At 42.1% G+C, this 13,651-nt stretch overlaps 1 long non-coding RNA gene across 1 annotated transcript; it reads left to right on the top strand.

Annotated features, from left to right (window-relative positions):
* Nucleotides 1-8,931: 8,931 nt before the first annotated feature.
* Nucleotides 8,932-13,010, top strand: LOC104874792. Its single transcript, XR_783876.2, has 4 exons — nucleotides 8,932-9,146; nucleotides 9,242-9,298; nucleotides 11,375-11,496; nucleotides 12,883-13,010. It is a non-coding gene; the product is annotated as an uncharacterized LOC104874792 (long non-coding RNA).
* Nucleotides 13,011-13,651: the final 641 nt, after the last annotated feature.

The following is a 13,651-nucleotide window of genomic DNA, read 5'->3' as shown; positions in this document are numbered from 1 at the left end:
AAGCTACCATGTAAGAAGTCCAGCTGCCCTGAGACTGACATGAGGGAATCAAGTCCAGCTGTATGGAAAAGCTGCATGAAAACAGCTGACTGTCAAACCTCTCACTACCCCAGTCATCTATGCCATGTACAAGAGTGGAGAAATGCTCAGCTTATTCCTGCTTCAGCTGCTGTCCTGCCAGAGCCATATGAGAAGTCCACCAAGTGACCACAACTCAGATGAATTCATCAACTCCTGGAAATGTGAGATATAATATACTGCTGTTTTAAGCCACTACATTTTAAAATAGTTTTGCAAGAAGAAGTTGATAACCAGAACAGGATTTTGGTGCTTCATAGTGAAATGCTACCATAACATAAACTTAAAACATGTGTTTTCAGACCAACCAATTAGTGAAAGTTGGAATATTAATAGGAATCCTGTTAGCAAAATCTAGAAAGATCTCAAAGAGACTCTTGGTGAGGGCTTGAAAGATGGAGAAGAAACTGTTGCTGGAGGTTAAATGGGAATACTTGCCAAAAGAGAGAGAGGAGGGAGGGAAAGAGAGAGAGAGAGAATATCTCTATGGCACTGCTGTTGGGATACTGTGGAAATGAGAAAGTGCATCATATGAACTTGTGGATCCAGGCAGTAACTTCAGGCAGGATGCACAAGGTGCCAAACAGCTTCTTCTTATTGCCTAGTGTAAAAGGGATAGAGATAAACTAAAGAAAGATTCATTTGCAAGCATAGTTTAGAGGGCACACGAATGAATCTAGGTTCACTAGGCTCAAAGTTAAATTGTTTTCCCATCCTCAACACCTCTACCCCATGGGCAAAAAATTCTCAAATTAGAAATACCCTCAGGAAAGAGAAAATCCAGGAACAGGATGACTGAGGCATGTTTTCAGAGTAAGTGTCAAGGGTATGTAACCTTTTGCTTATGCCTCATAAATACTTAAGGATATGCCTAGTAACCCTTCCAAAGCTACTGCCTGTGCTTTGTAGACTTTCTTTCCTAGAGCAGAACCTTAAGAACAAAACTTTAAACTATGCAAAAGGCATCTAAGAATCTGCAGGCTCTTAAGTGTTAGTACTCTGAGACCACTGGATAAAAAGGAAAGGGGCCATCTTAAAGAAAACAGTAACTGAGAGCGTATCAGTGAGTAGATTATAATTTCATATGCAGGAAACCACTCAACTTTTGAAGGAATTGTTGAAATGAAAAGAAAAGGGACAATATATAAAATATCTTTTAGATGCCCAGCTTTCTAAAAGCAAAGAGAGACTAAAGAGACTCATTTAAACATGGGCCATTTCTTATGTAGATAAGAGAAAATTCAGAGGATGAAACCAAGAACTCAGAGGGAGGACTAAAAAATTATTTCTTGGAAGCAGGACTGGGCCATGAAATTGGCATGTGTCCTTCAGAGTTTCAGAATTTCTATGAAACCCTGACTGTCATATACCACTTCATATTTCCCTTCTTTGGAAGAGCAAGTTGCATTGGGATTATCCTGTGCATTCCTTGCCACTGGGGAGCATGGCAGATGGATATCTTTGTTTCACTGTATTCACTTCAAAGGAAAGTTTACTTGAGAAGCCATGCCAAGGACTCTTACTGAATGAGCATTTTTAATATCAGAACCCAACTTAGATGGTAAGATCTAATTCCTGAGCTATTATTACAGTGGTATAAAACTTTGCCTTAGGAGAGGGTGAATGTACTTTCCATGAAGGTTGGTGCTAAGGTTTAAATATGAGATACCCCACAAATTGATCCCCAGCACAGCAATATTCACAGGAGAGATCTGGAGAGGTAACAGGATCATGAGGGTACAGATTTTGTCAGTGGAATAATAAGTTTGCCAACTGGATGAGCTCTTAGGAGGTGGAGGTCTATTAACTGTATGAAGCAGGTCACTGTGGGTGTGGCTTTGAAGGGTGTATTTTGTCCCAGCCCCTTCCTCTCTGGCTTTTCCTTTGCTGTCTGCCTTCTGGTTGCCATAAGGTAAACTCTCCCCTGCCATGATATTTCTGCCTTGGAGCTAGCCAACATAGGCTGAAAGCTCTGAAAGTAGGAGTTAAAATAAACCTCTCTTCCTTAAATTGTGTTTGTCAGGTATTTTGTTTCAGCAACAGAAAGCTGATCAATCTAGAGCATCATACACAGTTGTAACCAAGGTGGACCTTGGAACCAAGGTGGACTATGACAGTTTGCCTCTATAATGGCCACCGTCCTTTCTCTCCTTTGCTGTGTATATTGTCCTTTGGAGGTGGAAAATTATCTACCTTTCCTTTGAGTTTGTACCAGTCTTTGCAGCTTGCTTAACAAGTTGGGAAGTAAAATTCTAGGGCTGCTGAGGTTAGATTTTAAGAAGACTCCCCTGGAGTGTCTTAGAAGACTTGGAACGCTTAGGAGAATATAGTTTTAGTATAGATGTTTGATAACCTTAAAGCTGCCTTGCTGTAAGGAATCAGAATTGTAATCACATGGAGAAGCTCCATGAAGAGTGAGAGAGATTGTCAAATGACTTCCATCATTTTTAGCCACCCCAACTCCAGCAGCAGGAATTTTCATGATTCAGCATACACCACCACATGGCTGCTACACTATGAAGGACCTCAGGTGAGAACTACCAAGGTGAGCCCATCAACTCCCAACAGTAGAGGAGAGAATAATATATTGTTAATTTGAGACTCTAAATGTTGGGGTGCCATGTTATAGAACAGCAGTTAAAGGGAAAACTGGTAGCATTTCATTTTTCATCTGGATCTTTTTATTTTGTTGTTGTTGTTGTTTTTGTTTTATTTTAGTTTTTTTGAGACAGGGTCTCACTATGTAATTGAGACTGACCTGGAACTCACACGTAGCCCAGGCTGATCTCGAACTCACAGTGATCCTCCTGCCTCAGCCTCCCAAGTGCTGGGATTACAGGTATATTCCACCATGCCCGGCTTGGATCTGTTTATAAATGCTTCATTTAAAAAAAATGTCCATGACAATTGAGTCCATGTTGAATTGCCAGATATGGAGTCATATAATTAGAATCTGTGGAAATTTGTTTTGCCTGTCATATAGAGGCAGAGACAGCAGTGAGAAAGACCAGGTTTCCATCCCCAGGTTTGCCACTAAGTAGCTGAGTCTGAGAGTAAATCAGTTACATGCATTGGATCTCAATTCCTTATTTATAAAATAGGACAAATATTTAGCTCCTCCTACTTCATAAAATTATTATAAAGGTCAAGGTAGATGCTGAATATAAAAATTCTTAATAAGCTATACATTATAGTATTAATAAAATGTAAGCAGTTTCTAGAGTGAGTCTCTTTGCTGGAAAGAAATATGATTTTGATGGAATACTCAGTTTGCATAGGACAAAAAAATGTTCAGTTTGTGGAAGCCTCGGGACAACTTCTTAATCCTATGTCCCAAGGATAAAAGTACCAATGTTAGCAACTTACTGTGGTATAGACAGAAAGTTAAGTGCTAAGAGGCTCAAATATGTGGTCAGATTATATTACTCTTTATTTCTGTGCAACAAATTATTCCACACTTAATGAATTAAAACAATATGCCTGTATTACTACCTCAGAGTGACTTCGCTGGGTAGTTTTGGCTGGAATCTGTCCAGGAAATTTCAGTCAAGCCATTGGCTCAGGCCGCCATCATCATCTAAAGCTTTATGGAGGATGAAGTCCATTTTGAAGATGCCTTTCTCACACAAGCTGTACGTAGAAGACCCTAATTGCTCATCACATGGATCCTCCCTAGGGCTGCTTTACAAGTGTCCTCACAACATGACTGCTGAATTCCTCCAGAGTAAGGGACCTAAGAGAAACCTCAGCAGAAAACTCATACCTTTTATGACCTAGCCTCAGAAGCTATGGAACTTATTTCTGCAGAATCCCATTGGTTTGCCTGGGTAGCCTGTTCCTACAGGAGGAGGGAGGGCTGCACCAGCTGTGAATACCCAGTAGGGTGCACTGTTGGGGCAGCTGCTGCAAACATACACTGTATGAATAAGGGAAGAGGAAGCTTGAGAAGGGCAGAGAAAGAGGGAAAGCAAACGTGGTAATTCTGGGATGTGGTAGATCAAAGGGAAAAATCTGTACACAGAGAAGGGAGTAGGCTAAGTGAATCAGGAGGGAAGGTGAAGCAGGTGAATTCACCATTCTCTCTGCATCTTCTGTTTTTTAGCATTTTTTCCCCTTGTTTCTCTTTTCTTGTGAAGCACACTCAGTAGAAAGAAAGAAATCCGGGAACTGGCCTCATCTGCTGTGAACCAATTTTCTCTCCAGCATCCTGACACCACCACAGGGACTCTCAAAACACAGAACACGAGTGGTAGAGGCACTCGCACACACAGCTGGTGAGTAATAGGACTTAGATTCAAACTTTGGGCTCATTGGGTGCAAAAGCCCTTCCTTGGTCCTGCATATCATGTTTTCTAGGACCAAGAAAACAAAGAGGATCCTAACTTCTGGCAATTTCACCAGTCTACTCTAACAAGACCACTCCCAGGGGCCGGAATTCTGATTCAATGAGAAGATTAGATACTTTGGTCATTGTTGCTGCCTGTATTCTTTTTTTTAATATTTCTACCTCATTGGCTCTGTATCTTCTCTCATATCTCAGCCTCATGCTTCTTCATTTGTCTTCTCTCCATTATTTGTCTCTCTTAACAGGGTCATTTATCCCCATAAAGCATCCTGAGAGACAAGGATTGAAAGATGCTGCTGCTAAATCGTAGGACATTAAAGACCCTCTGTGGGCAGCTGTGGATATGGAGACATCTCTTCCTCTGACCTAAGTAACAGCTGCATGATAAGACAGGAGAGATGAATTTTAAACTGCCCTTGCCATGGGGAAAGGAGCTTACATAGGGAAATGTTCAGAGGGGCAGGCAGGTAATTCACAGTTCCACGGCTTTATTGCTAAGTTGTTACTGTTAGACTTGTGAAAAGCATTACTCTGAATTGACTTGATGTGTCTATATCAGGGTTCTTTCCCTTTCACAGGAAAGGGGAAGTAAGAAGAGCTCAGAAACATGCTTAGATAGTCAGCAAGACCCAGAACTCCAAGACTCATGTCCAGGGCTCTGCAAAGTATTTTCCCCTTTTCCCTTGCTTTTTTTAAGCTCCAAAAGATCCTGATCTCTCTCACACAAAAGTGTGAACACACACACACACACACACACACAGACACACTTCTAACTTACTTATTTCTGGTCAGACTGTGTTAGTTTTTCTGTAATTCTTGGCACCTCCATTGTATAGGAGGCTGTGAGCTCTGGCCACAGAAGCAGTATGGGGCTTGCTTTGCTGAGAGGGGGCTGATTTCATGTTTGATGTGGCATCTGGGAAGAAAAGAGGGAGGTTTACCTATGAAGTGTTGTGAAAGAGTATCAGTGATTCACCAGTTTTTTGGAGGGCATACCGGGGTTAGAACTTGGGTCTTTGCACTTGTGAGGCAGGCACTGGAACCACTGAGCTAAATTCCGGGCCCTCACCAGTTTTTATGGCAGCATTAAGTGAGTTGATGTGTCACAAACTGACCCACAACATGTCCTAGAGTTGAGGAAGAGTGAAAAGCTTTAAAAATCACACCTTGTAGACCACCCAGTTATAATTTCACAAATCACCAACCCACTGGGATATTCAGCTCAGCTTGCTTCTCTTTTACTATTTACACAGGTCCTGAGGTAGGTTATAAAAAACAATTAATGTCTACACAAGTTAGAAGGCAGAATATTTGGGTGCTATGACTCCTACTGATATGTAAGACTACCCTATGAGAAACAACCACATGGGCTGTGCAGGGAGCTGGTAGGCTCTCTGCTCATGGAGATTTTTAAAGAATCATGCAGATCCCAATAATTTTTTGTCAGCTTTCTATCATGATGGAATACCTGAGAAAAGTAACCTATAAAGAAAACAGGTTTATGTTGGCCCATAGTTCTCCAAGTTCCAGTCTATGATTGAGTGGGCCCATAGCTGAGGGCTATTGGTGAGGCAAACATCAGGGCAGAAGCTAATGGTAGAATAAGCCATGCACCTCATGAACCAGGATGCAAAGACAGGAAGGAGACACTTGCGTCCCCTTCAGGATGTCCCCCCAGTGACCTAAGGACCTACCAGGCATCATCTCCCAAAGACACCATCACTTTCAATAGTGCCACTCTGGGGACCCCACTTTAAAGCCAGGACCTGTGGGGACATTCAGAATCCAAACTGTAGTATTTTATGCCACAAGGTTCTGTCTGTAGCACCACAATTGCTAAGCGGCCTACCCAGGAAACCCTTTCTCGTGTCTTTATCCTCCTTTCACTGTCGCCCTTTCCTGTGCTTGTGAGTCATTATAGTGCAGTGGCTGGTTGGAATCAGACAGACCCAGCTTTGACCCACTTGTCTAGCATTTTGACACAAATGGGAATTATAACCTTCATCACTTGAGGGCTGTTGGGTTTTGTTGAGTATGTCCTAACAGCAGGCTGGCTTTCATAGAGTTTTAATTGGGTGCAGGAAGTCTGCTAGAAGGACACTTGAGGAAAGGGTTAACTCATAATGCTACTTCTTGGGAAGCCAGTGCCCCCCAGACACAGACTCATCAATTCTATCTCCTCAAGCTGCTCAGCTCTGCATTCTGAGGAGCTGCTGGAAACAGCTTGGCACTGCTGGCAGGAGTGGCCCAACAGGGAACAGGTGTAGGGATCTTTGCCCCACCCCATCTCAGCCTGAGTGGAGCTTGGGGAGATTTTGGGGATCTAGGTCCCGCCCCTCATCTCAGGGTAATCAACTCTGTCTTGGACCCTCCCTGGGCTCAAAGTCTTTTTGCAAATTCTATAGTATCAGGCTGGGCTTCAGGAATACCTGTGAGAGGAGACAGCAGATGAACGGCTCATGCGCTCAGCCTGGAGGGTTGGAGGAAAGACAACTGGGTCACACCTAACCATCCACAGGCTCCACGCTTGTTAAAAGAAGGGCCTTTTGCTGACGAGACTGTATTTTTTCTGTTTCCCAAGAACAAGGTCCATTTGCTGTGTTATATTTATGAGGCTGGGATGTCCTTTCTTGTCTTCCCGAGGTTTCAGCAGCCAGACATCCTGATGAAAGAGAAAGGGAGGGAAGGGCTGCATAGAAGAGCTGGTCCTTGACCAGCAGGAGCACAGGGCCAGGCTGGAGTGTGTCAAAAGCAGCTCGCAAACACCCCCAACCCCCTGTAATGCCTGGTCAAGGAGCTGTGGGCTGGCAGCAGGTGAGTTAATTTTCTCTTTGTCGCCAAGGCCACTGGGACTGGCACTCGTGTCTGTTCTGACTAGAGGATGGCCCTCATGGTATTCCTTGAAGTATTCTGCCTCGTGTAAGGGCCAACTTTGATATCCAACATCACAAGCCTCTTCCATGCGGCACATGAAATGGAGATCTCTCCCCCTTTCTTCGAGGCACAGTAAGAGGACAGGATTTATTCTTCATAGATGATTGGAGCTTCCTCAGGTATGATATTATATGAACTCATCTGGGTTTATGTGAGCAAATAAAGGTATACGTGCAGATAGAAATGCCTCTTCACGCGAGGCAGGAAGGAATAGTGGGTAACTGCATAGGCTCTGGTTTGAATACAGGTTCTTCCAGATACTGATTTGGTATGAGTTTTTTTCTGCCTATATCTGTTTGTTCACCTGTGAAGTGGGATTACTAACAAAAGAAACCTCAGTGCATCATGAAAATGAAGGGAATTAGCAGGTATGAAGCTGTTAGGATGGTACATAACACAAACACATCTTATTTGTTAACTATTGTAATTACAGGATTATTTCCTCCTTTTCTTCACACTTGTGGGATTCCATAACAGATACTGTTAGCATCTCAAAAGCCAAGGGGGTTCTCTAATTCTTGGGAATTTGTGCCTCTGACCTATTGCTACCTTTCAGGGTTCTGTGGTGGAAGTGGAATTAAGACCTCCCCTTGTATTTGATCTCTTCTTCCCTCTTCAGTCACCTTCTACCTCAGCCTCTCACAGGAAGGGAGCATGTAGTTAATACAGAAAGCTTCTCTGACATGGGGGAGTAGGAAGGTAAGGTGAATAGGGAAGTGGAAGGCAAATCTCTTGCCCTATGGTGAAGTTTGAGTTTACCCAGTGGGAGGATTCATGCTGAGATCCTCAGTGGATGCCTGAAATTATAGAGTACTGAATTCTGTGTGTACTGTATTTTTCCTATGCACACATACCTCTGGTAAAATTTAATTTATAACTAGGCATGGTAAGGGATTAGTGGTAACTAATAATTAAAGAGAAAAATTGTAACAATATGCTATAATATATGTTATGTGAATGTGATCTCACACTCAAAAATAATTTATTGTACTGTGGATCTTAGTGATTTCAACATACAATATTTTCCTTTCCTTATGAAGTCAAGAAATTTTGTCTTTCACATGTTTGGCATATTCAAATTGTCAGTGTCACCACCCTTGTGCTTTGGGGTCATTATTAAGTAAAGTAAGGGCTACTTGAACACAAACTCTGGAATTCTGTGATAATCATTTTGGTAACTGAAAATGGCTGCTAAGTAACTAATACTTAGACTGGGTCGCATGTAAATCCAATATGATATTTATAAGCGATGCATCTGTGTAAATTTAAATTTCATTCCATTGTATACACTTGACTCTTACCACATGCAGTGTACTTATTATTTTTGCACTTGAAAGACATTATGAAATTGATAGCGACCATAAAACACCTAAAAGTGGGACACACATATCTTAGAGCTGATATATTTATGCCCAGAGACATTTCTATGATGTCAGTTTCCTTCTGTGTGAGTTCATAACCTGTATTAGTATATAAGTGAGGCTTGGCTTTAAATAACATCACTGATTTTGCTGACCAATGGAATTAGAAGTCTCACTGTGAAGTCACAGAATCACAGGAGGTGGTATCAGAGACAAGGGCTGCACACATCATTGTGCCCTGTACGAGAGTACATTCCTGAGGAGGAGAAGAGAAGCCCAAATCCATCTGTTTTTTTGCTTGGCTGACTGTATGATCCAGCCCAGCCCACATGAGCCATAGGAAATGGCATCTGCCCAGAAGGGTTCCTGTTCCCACTAGGAGTGCTTTGCACTTCCTCAGTAAGTGCTGAACAAGGTCCTTGGAGGATGTGAGTTCAAGTCTTGGAAAATTGATAATTAACACTATGAACTTGGGAAAGCCAGTCTCCTGGAAATCGCTTCCTGTCTGTCTCTTATGTTGCAGAGATGTGAGAAATGAGAAAAGATCAACAAAGAAGATGTGCCATGAATTCCAAAATCTGTAAGTGCTAGCAGTACAATAACAAGCAAGGCAAAGTTTCTCCCCGGGCACACATGACTGTACACTTGATTGCTCCTGATTATCTCCAGCTGACCCTATCCAAAACTGGAATTCACCTCTTCTTTCTCACCTTCCAATATTCCCTACCACACCAGCAGGAGTCAGATTTACCAGGTGGCCCAAGTGAGAAGTAGGAGAGTCTCACTTATTCCTACATCAGTCACCCAGAAACATCACTTCTTTCCCCTTAATATTTCTTCTATATAATTGCCACTCTTTAGCACAGTTTCTTATCTTTTCTTGAAAAAATAGTGATGACAAAGATAGTGATATTAGTTTATTTAGGCAAGAGATACTTATTGAGTACCTATTACTGTGTGCCAATCAATGCTTCCAGTCTAGGGAGAGTCAACACTATAAATCATTGGGAAGATGCAAATTAAAACCACAATGAAATATAACTATATACTCAGTGCTTTGCCTAGAATGAACAACAGCAACATGACAATTCCAAGAGTTTACAAGGATAGAGAGCAGTTGGAATTATTTGACATTTTAAGTGGGGGAATGTGGAACAGTACAGCTACTTTTGAAAAAAAATTGGCAGTTTTAAAAAATAAATATACACTTATCATGCAATCCAGGAATCCCAGTCATAGGTATTTACCTGAGTTTGAAGAAAGTTATATTCTCATAAAACCTGTGTATGAATATTTATAATAGCTTTATTCATCATCTCCAAAAAAATTGGAAACAATTCAAATGTCCTTAGCTAGAGAATGAATAAATAAACTGTGTTATATCCTACTGTGGCTATAACCATAAAAAAGAAGGAACAATTGATACCTGCAACAATGTGGATGAATCTGAGATGCATTATACTAAATGAAAAAAGTGACACTCAAAAAGCTCATGACCAGACGATTTCATTTACAAGATATTCCGCAAAAGGAAAGACTATGAAGATAGGAAGCTGGGGCTGGGGAGAGGGGAGGGGTCGTCACAAAGTGACCTGGAGCAATGAGTCGGGTGCCTCAGATGCATCCCCAATTCCTCATAGTCTCTTTGTGCATCCTCAAGTTTCTGCTCTGCTCTCATCTGGAATCCTCCCTCCCTCTGGCTGCTCTAGTGACCTTTCTGAACACAAATCTGAGCTTGGAACTCGGATGTTGAAGCCTCTCACAATGCTTTCTATTACTTTAAGTATTTAGCACATCGGTAGATACTATTCTTTTTATTTATTTATTTTGGTATTAGGGAACAAACTCAGGACCGTGTACTTGTGAGGCAGTTGCAGTACCACTGAGCTAATCCCCAGCCCCAGTAGATAGTGTTCTGTGCCTTTGCTTGTAGAGCACAAGGTCCCTTTCCAAACTCTCTGACTTCCTTTTCCACCTCTTTTCCACATGCACTCTTGTCTTTAGATCCTCCTACATACTTGAAGTTTACCCTATTTAGCGCCTCTGAGAAAGCCCACGTGGTCTTCCCTTTACTTGCATTTTGCTTCCTGTATTTCCTAGGCTAAGTAACTCCCACTCTTCCTTCAAACGCCAGCTCTGGTTGGGGATGAAGCTTGGTGCTTACATAGCATGCACAAGGCCCAAGGTCTCATCCCCAACACTGAGGGTTGGGGCAAGCAAGCTGGTGCCATACGTACCCCAAGGTCATCTGGGGTATGCACACTTCTTTCTTAGAAAATGCCCTTCATATTATGGGTTGGCTACCACAGAATGTCCCTGCCAGGAAGGCAACTCACTGAGACAGGAATTTGGCACAGTATCACAACCTTTGGTACAATCTTAGGCACAGGGTACACACCCAATAAGTGTGTTTTTTTAGAAGAATTTCCCCCTATTTAAAAACTGAAATTACCACCTTAGAGTTAAATTTCTTTTTCTCAGCATGGAAAAACATGAAAGTGGGCTATTCTTTTTGACACAGTTTGATTTACCCTGTTCTTATCTTGCATTCTAATGGCTAATGATTGAGGAATAAGATCAAGGGGATGACGGCATGGTACCTCCCATACTTTCCTGAGGGATCATCTAATTCTTATTTCAACTGTGTTAATTTTAGGTGGGAAAGATGAATGCTAGTGGTAAAAATAAACATAAAGAAATTCCTTGTTGTTTGGAAAATGAGCCTGGTAAAAGAATGCTTCACTTGCTATGAAGTATATGGCATGAACCTAAATAAAGGTAAGTAATGTGCCTGGGAAATAATTAAGCACGGTGGTGGTCAGTCATCTGTGTCTTGACATGGGCTGGCTGGTATCCATGAGGACCGTTTCATGGTTAACAAGGAGAAGGTCTGCAGCTCTGGGAGACCCAATTCCAGCAGCTGTAATAACTATTAGGTAGACTTTGGCTCTGCTAGTGTTTAGGAGGTCTGGAGAGATATGGCAGTGATTCTAAGCAGTTCTTTGCAATTCCCTTAACTGCCCTTGGCTGACCGAATTATTAAGAAATCTTAATTCCCCAGTCTTGTTAGTGAAACAATCAGTCTTGCTTCACATGTAAACATATATATGTGCTTTCATCTTTGTCTCTCGTGGTCCTAAGTTTTATTTAACAAGAATGGATCTTTAAACTTGGAGGGCATTTTGATATTCTCAGAGTCAACATCTATTACTAGTGTTACAAGATACAATTTCAGAGATCTTGCATCTCTGGGAGGTGGGAGGAGCTGGGGAGGGAGCCTCAGGGAAGCTGGAGGTCAGAGTGCTCAGTTCTAAGGATGCCTGCATATGAAAAGCTGCTATCTGCCCCAGGCCAAGTCACAGGGATCCTGCAGAAGCTCGGTCCTCCTCAACATCCATGGAGCTCCTGAGATGAGCTCTCCTGACTGCCATGTTGAAAATGTCAGCCCCAGATGGTCTGGTGGTTACATTTTCTCAAAACAGTTCGGAGCCTCTGCCAACTTCTCTAAGAAATGGAAAAGATAATGTTTTAAAATGCTGATTAACAGAGCAAAATGTACTTGAGCTGGTAACAGATTTTTTTTCCTCCTCCCTCCATCCACTTGCTGCAAAACAACCTATGGTGATTCAAAACTTGGGAAAGAAGCTAAAGGCTTCAGTGAGAGATAAAACCTTAAAGCAAAGTGGACAGGCGGTGCTCAAATATAGAGGAACATACATACCTAAGAGTCACAGAGGTTCAGAGCTTCTCCCCTTGGTTTTTCCCAGTGCCAGTTGGCTTTCACAGGGTCAATGTGCCAACCCACGATTCTAGTATTTGTGGTGTAGTTCAGCACCTGCATCACAAATGTGATAACTGGGGAGCTGTAAGCAGCTTTATCAGTTTTGTTCCAGGTATTCAGCTTCCTCTTAGCTCCCTGACAAGCTTGAGGTCTAAACCAGCTTTCTAGTTCATCCTGCTGTAGGGAAACTAGTCAGCCCATGCTTACTTGAGGATATCAAGAACTTGAACACAAAGTGAGTAATTGACTATAAGATATTTTCTTCGATCCTATCTGGATGTTTGTGTTTCTGTTGATGGTTGGTGTTGAAATTCCAGTCCCTGCTCTGAGACTGGAAGAATTTCATTATCCACCAATCCTGACCCAATATGTTTCTTTTACAGTCCCAGGAAGAGGAGCTTAAAAGGCTTCAGATCTGACCTCACTGCATAATTTTAATTTTAATGAGACACATCAAATATGCATCAAAAGCAAGAAAATGGATATGGGAATATAGCAGAAACTCAGAAGAGACCACTTGGATTCCTAGATTTTACTCTGTGTAGAAATGTGTTTGAGATTGTGATCGCAATATGCTTAATGGAAATCAATGGAAGTTGCTATTTCTACCTTGTGATGTTATTTGTGATATGTCAACTCGACTTGAGTAAGCACAGTCCAGCAGACTAGTAAATCTCTGGGTGTGTCTGTAGATGATCAACATATAGGCAGTGAAGCGAGGAGGGTAAACCCACCCCAGAGGTGGGTGGCACCAACCAAGAGACTGGTTAGGCCCAGGCAGAATAAAAGGGGAAAGAAGAAGGAAGTATTCCTTTTCTTCTTCAGACAAGCTTTAGTCTTCTTCACTGCCTTTGGATATTTGTCTTCAGTTCCTTCAGGCTTGTAGTATGGACTCTTCAGCCTTCCAACCCAAACTCTGGGGCTTTCCAACACAGACTCACACTGGACTCTGCAGTGAGCTTCAGGCCTTAGATCTTTGACTGGATCCTCTGCTCTCCACCATGCAGACAGCCGCTTTGCTTTCCATTCCTCCACCCTTTCTGATTCTGCAGGTAGCCACTGTACGTAAGCCTACCTTGTAAATTCCTTACATAACCACATATATGCTATGTGTTTCTGAAGTGAACCCTGACAGATTCACTCCCCTGAAGC

This window comes from Fukomys damarensis, unplaced genomic scaffold (assembly GCF_012274545.1).
Source record: "Fukomys damarensis isolate Sample0158 unplaced genomic scaffold, DMR_v1.0_HiC HiC_scaffold_16, whole genome shotgun sequence".
Classification (NCBI taxonomy): domain Eukaryota; kingdom Metazoa; phylum Chordata; class Mammalia; order Rodentia; family Bathyergidae; genus Fukomys; species Fukomys damarensis.
This window is presented reverse-complemented; position numbering and strand designations above follow the sequence as displayed.